Source organism: Dromiciops gliroides, chromosome 4 (genome assembly GCF_019393635.1).
Source record: "Dromiciops gliroides isolate mDroGli1 chromosome 4, mDroGli1.pri, whole genome shotgun sequence".
In the NCBI taxonomy this organism is placed as follows: domain Eukaryota; kingdom Metazoa; phylum Chordata; class Mammalia; order Microbiotheria; family Microbiotheriidae; genus Dromiciops; species Dromiciops gliroides.
In genome coordinates, this window is record NC_057864.1 from 417,402,820 (window position 1) to 417,408,935 (window position 6,116).

Sequence of the window (6,116 nt, forward strand, 5' to 3'; positions counted from 1 at the left end):
TTCAGAAGCAATGGTGGTATTGTTTTGATTACAGTTCCCAGAAGAAGAGGGGAACTTAAAGGGAGAGGGAAATGTCTACGAAGCAGCAGGGAAAATGGCAATTAGATGGTTGGTGTGGATAGCTGGAAGCATGATCTGGTACTCTGGGGTTGGCTAAATACAATGGGCTTTTATGAGTTTTCACTTACCAATCAGGGTACTTGAGCCCCTTGGGTGATCATCATGACTGTAAGATATGGATGATAACAATCTCTGAAAAACTGAAAATGAATATAATCCAGAGGAAAAGTGCATGGTGGGTATGAACAAGCTACAGTGAAGGATGGCTTCAAGGGAAGAAAAGAAGGGCTGGTCTCATGGAAACGATGAAGAATGGTAGATGGGCAGTCCAAGTCCTTCACTGATATTCTCATGATGTTTGGATTTCTTTTACTTTGGTATCATATCCATTCATCATTGGGAAATATCTCACGAGATTCCATTAGCCTTGTTCACATTTAATCAGTACCTTCTGCCCCTCTGATTTAGAGGTGTGAGAAAATAATTATTAATAATGGATTTCTGGGGGCAGCTAGGTGGCTCAGTGGATAAAGCCCTGGCCCTGGAGTCAGGAGGACCTGAGTTCAAATATGGCCTCAGACACTTGACACTTACTAGCTGTGTGACCCTGGGCAAGTCACTTTACCCTCATTGCCCCGCAAAAAAAAAAATAATAATAATAATTTCTGGGAGAAACCCAGACCTGCTAGTGTTAGCTGCTCTCTCCCCCTCACCAGAAACCAGCCTGGGATGAGCCTTCTGTTTAACAAAAGGAATGCAGATTGATTCTTCTGATTAGCTAGGGGAAGAAGCACTCCTAGGTGGTTGGAATTTGATCTCTAGATCACCCCCCAAGACATGTTAATCAATGGAGCTGAATGATGCTAACCAATTAGCTTAGATCCATGTGTGGTGACTCGCCTCTACCAAAAAGAGGATAAAATCCCTGGGCACACCAGGGTTGCTCTCTTGTCTCTTGTCTCTCTATTTCCTGGGACTCTCTTTTATGCTTCATGTTGATTGTGTAATTATTTAGCCCTGTAAGCCTGTGACTAGTGGGGAAGTCAGAGAGACACACAGTCAATACTTTATTAATATGTGATATTAATTAATAATAAATGCTTACTGCCAAAACTGGTGCAATATCTATTAATTTATAAGTAGCAATATTTTAGAAAACCCAGCCTAGTCCCCCAATAATTTAACTAACACAGAGGGTTGAGCCATAAGTGCCTCCCTTTAAGGAAAGAGGACAGGACAGGCATTGCTCTCCCTCCCTGCTCTTCTCCCACCTGGCTGCCCTCATTTTGGACTTCTTTGACTTCTCCCCCAAAATCCTGTGTCAGGTACTTACATCCCCTCATCAGCTCTCTTTTGTATGTTGTCTTCCTCCATTAGATTGTAAGCTCCTCAAAGACAGGGACTGTTCTTATTTTTAAGATTTGTGTGCCTAGTGATTAGCACAGTGGCTGGTACTAATAGGTGCCTAATAGATGTCTATCCACTGACCAATGTCAAGAGAAAGTAAGGAAGACCTTCAGCACATTGAGTGGATTCCCTGTGACAAACTTAAAAAGAAAACAGACAATATGAAAAGATGCTATTAGTCGGTAATAATTAACAAAATGGAAATTAAAGGAACTCTGAGGTACTACTTCACACCCCATTAGATTGGCAAAGTTGGCAAAAAAAGGAATTTGACAAATGTTGGAAAAATAAATGCATTAATGCACTGTTATAGAGCTACAAACTGATCCAGCCATTCTGGAAAGCAATTTGGAACCATGTCCAGAAAGCATACTTTTAAACTATGCATACTTTTTAACTGGGTGATACTGATAGTAAGTCTGTACTCCAAAGAGATCAAAGAAAGAAGAAAAGGACGCTTATCTATAAAAATATTTATAGGCTCTCTTTTTGTGGTGGCAAAGCATTGGAAACTGAGGGGCCGTCCATATGGCCTGTGAATGTGATGGAATACTATTGTTGTTATGTAAGAAATGATGAAGGGGGTGGTTTCAGAGAAACCTGGGAAGAATTATATGAACTGAAGCAAAAGTGAAGTGAGCAGAACCAGGAGAGCAAATTGTACACTAACAGCAATATTATGAAGATAATGAACTTTGAAAGATTTAGGAACTCTGGTCAATACAATGACCAACTACAGTTCAAGAAGACTCATAATGAAACAGGTTACCCATCTCCAGAGGGAGAGGCATTGGACTTAGAATGTAGATTAAAATACAGACACAACATACACACAGACATGGCATGTGGGAATTTGTTTTCCTTGATCTTAGTCAATGTCATCACAAATCCACTTGAATATTTGAGAGAAAAGAATTGACTCCAATGTATGTTAGAAACCCCTTCCCCCTACTAGTACACAGTTCAGTGATTCTGAAGCAAATTTTACTTAGGCAGAAGCAGCCTTAGGCAAAAGAAACTTAATTTTAAATAAAGATTCTTACATTAGACCATAGAAAAACTGCAAGACCTAAATGACTAAGATATTGGCATCAGTTACAAAGTACAATCATTTAAAAAGAAAATAAACAAAGGAACTCTGAGCAAAGTCCATAAAGTTAAATAAAACAGCAATGTATCATAAAGATCTTTTCCTGAAGATTGGGAAATAAGGGAAAAGGTGACCAGGAAATTACTCAAAGAGATTTCTTGCTTACTGTTCAAAATTCACAGAATAGTAAGTGACAAGGGATAATTGGTGCTTTGTCTTAGGACACCAATATTTGTGGGGCTGAGAGGGAGTACACTTTCTCCTTGGGAAAACACGTAACAGCTATCGTCCCTCACCTTGCTATCCCCTGTCCCTGAAGGGCTCTTCTGGGAAACTGGCCAACCCTTCCATCCAGTACAATTTCACCCATGGTAGAACTGTCCTCTGTACTGTTATTCTTCCCTATTGCCCCCTCTCCCCTTCCAACTACATTTGCCCCCAAGACAGTGTTATCTAATTGTTGTTGTTATCATTTAGTCTGTCCTACTCTTTGTGACCCATTTTAGTGTTTTCTTAAGGCCAGATTTGAACACAGGTCTTCTTGAATCCAGGCCCTGCACTCTATCCACTGTGTCACCTACTTCCCCCATTATCTAGTTACAGCTCTGTATGGAAGTCATGAAAGGGAAATTAACAGGGAGAAAAGATAAGCATTTGTTCACATTTTTTTTTTTTTGCAGGGCAATGAGGGTTAAGCGACTTGCCCAGGGTCACACAGGTAGTTAAGTGTCAAGTGTCTGAGGCTGGATTTGAACTCAGGTCCTCCTGAATCCAAGGCCAGTGCTTTATCCACTGCGCCATCTAGCTGCCCCTGTTCACATTTTTAAGATACTACATTTTAAGAGTCTAGTTTATCAGAATCAATTCAGGAATCAAAAACTTAATGAAAACAGCCCATCACAACTGTCTTCCCAAGAACTACACTCAGAAATGAAAGGACTTTCTCCATAGGCCACACCAGTGATACCCAGTATATTGATGATAAGACCTTGAGTTATTGCAAGGGTTCTAGGAATCCTTATGTACAACAAGCAAAGCCCTTTTGATTTTTAGGTACCTATTTAGCCAGAGAAGGGCAGAACAGGGATGATTTTCATTTTACATATAATTTGTTTCATTGAGGTCCTCAGGTCATTACAATGAGCTAGCAGGTAAGTAGACTTTCCAAGTTTTTCTAAAATCAACCAATTCATTTCTTATAGCACAGTAGTATTCCAATACAGGCATTCTGTTTCACTTGAATTGTTAAATTTATTGTCATATAATTGAGCATATTGTTGACACTTCTCCTGGCAACTTTAATTCCAGCTTTTGATTCATCCAGCATGGTATTTCTCATGATGTACTCTGCATTTAACTTAAATAAGGTGACAGTATACAGCCCTGTCATTCTCCTTTTCCAACCTTAAACCTATCAGTTGTTCCATGTTCACTTTTAACTCTTACTTTCAGCTCCTCAGAAGACAAATAAGATGATGTGGTACTCCCATCTCTTTAAGGTCATGCCACATTTTGTTGTGATCCATGCAGTTAAAAGCTTTAGTGTAGACAATTAAACAGAAGTAGCTGTTTTTCTGGAACTCCCTTGTGTTCTCCATAATCCAGTGAATGTTGGCAATTTGGTCTCTAGTTCCTCTGCCTCTTCAAAATCCAGCACTGATAATGGAGAAGTATATTCTCCACCATCAGTGCTAGGTAATCCTCCAGAACAATCTCTGTACTTTTGGTGCTGAGAGTACTTCATCTCTTGGCTCCTAACATTTTCTCTGTTTCCTATGCCTGGAATGCTCTTCCTTCTCTACTTGGACTACTGACCTACCTGCCTTTCTTTAAATCCCAGCTAAAATCCCACCTTCTACAGGAAGTCTTTCCCAACCCCTCTTAATTGCAGTGCCTTTCCTTTTTTTGTTAGTTTTTTTTCAGGGCAATGAGGGTTAAGTGACTTGGCCAGGGTCACATAGCTAGTAAGTGTTAAGTGTCTGAGGCTGGATTTGAACTCAGGTCCTCCTGAATCAAGGGCCGGTGCTCTATTCACTGCGCCACCTAACTCCTCCTTGGTGCCTTTCCTTTTGTTAATTATTTCAAATGTATTTTATATACAGTTTGCTTTGTATATATTTGTTTGCAGGTTGTCTCTCCTCCGCCTCCATAATTGTAAACTCCTTGAGGGCAAGGACTGTCTTTTCCCTCTTTTTGTATCCCCAGTACTTAGCAGAGTGCCTGGTACATAGAAGGCCCTTAATAAATATTTGTTTGTTGGTTAATTGGTTTTCTTTGAGTGAGTCAACCCATGAACTATTTGGGTATCTCTAATTCTTGCCATTTCTTCTACTTGCCTCCTCCACAAATTTAGTATTTGAGGGAAGCCCATCAAATTAAATTTAAAAAATACTATGCCTGGCACTGGGTATACAAAAAGTACAGCCTTACTTCCTATTTCAGTCAGTTGCTATAATTCAGCCTTAGAGAATCAGTGTGCTGTAGGGGAAAGTATATGGAACTTGGAGTCAGGAAGTGCATCATTCACATTCAGACTCTGACATTCCTTATATGACCTGGGTAAGTCACTTAACTTTTTGAGACTCTGTTTCTTCATTTGTAAAATAAAGAATAATACTCTGGGCTCTCACATGTGAGTTTTTACCTTATCTTGCCTGAATCAGATTTCCATTTCCCAGCAATCATTTTCAAGCCATGCTGCCTTGTTCCCCTATTCTACTCTCTTTCTTTCTCCCCTTTATTTGTAGTCTTCCCCCATTAGAAAGTAAGCTCTGGGAGAACAGGGACTTTCTAGCCTTCATTCTTGAAGAGGACCATGACATCAGGGTGATGTCATGACTTGCAGTGAATTGGATTTAAGTGAGGGAAGGCTGTGCAAGGTAACCATCATCATTCTCTCCTCCAGAGTCATCTGGGTAGAGCCCTTGAGTGAATCCATAGGGAAGCAATGATTGGACAAACCATGCTAGGCCACATCCCCCAGGTGATATTTAAAGGGTAGCCTTGGCAGAAATTATATTTGAAAAGCAGCCCTCTTGACCAGAGATTCTGGGAGCTGGAAAGAAGGAGGACATAGGAAACTGAATGGAGTTTGAAGCGACTACTGCTCTAAGAAAAGGCTCAGGGCTCTGGCATCAAAGCTATTTGGGCCAATTAGAACAGATGCTGTGTTGCTGGGACTACACCCTGCCCTGATTCCAGACCCCTAGGAAGTAATCCTGTATCACCTTTCCTGGAAAGCCTAAAACCTTTTCCTCTGGGCTTGGGGAAAGTAGGTATACTTTTAATTGTTTTAGAAGTTGACCTTGTCTTTATAAACAATATGAGTCCAAGCCTTTTTTTAGTTTGGATGCTTTAATTGTAACTATAGTTGAGGTTGGGAGAAGGCAATTGAGGAGAGGAAGCATCCTCAGAGAAAAGAAAGACATAATGCTGAAGTGTTTTGCCAGCCCACCCCCACCGTCTGGGGACTTGGAAATAGAGAGAATTACATTTCCTTTGATACAACTTCCCAGAGTAGAGATGGAATGTTTATACTAGGAACATCTTGCAATGAATC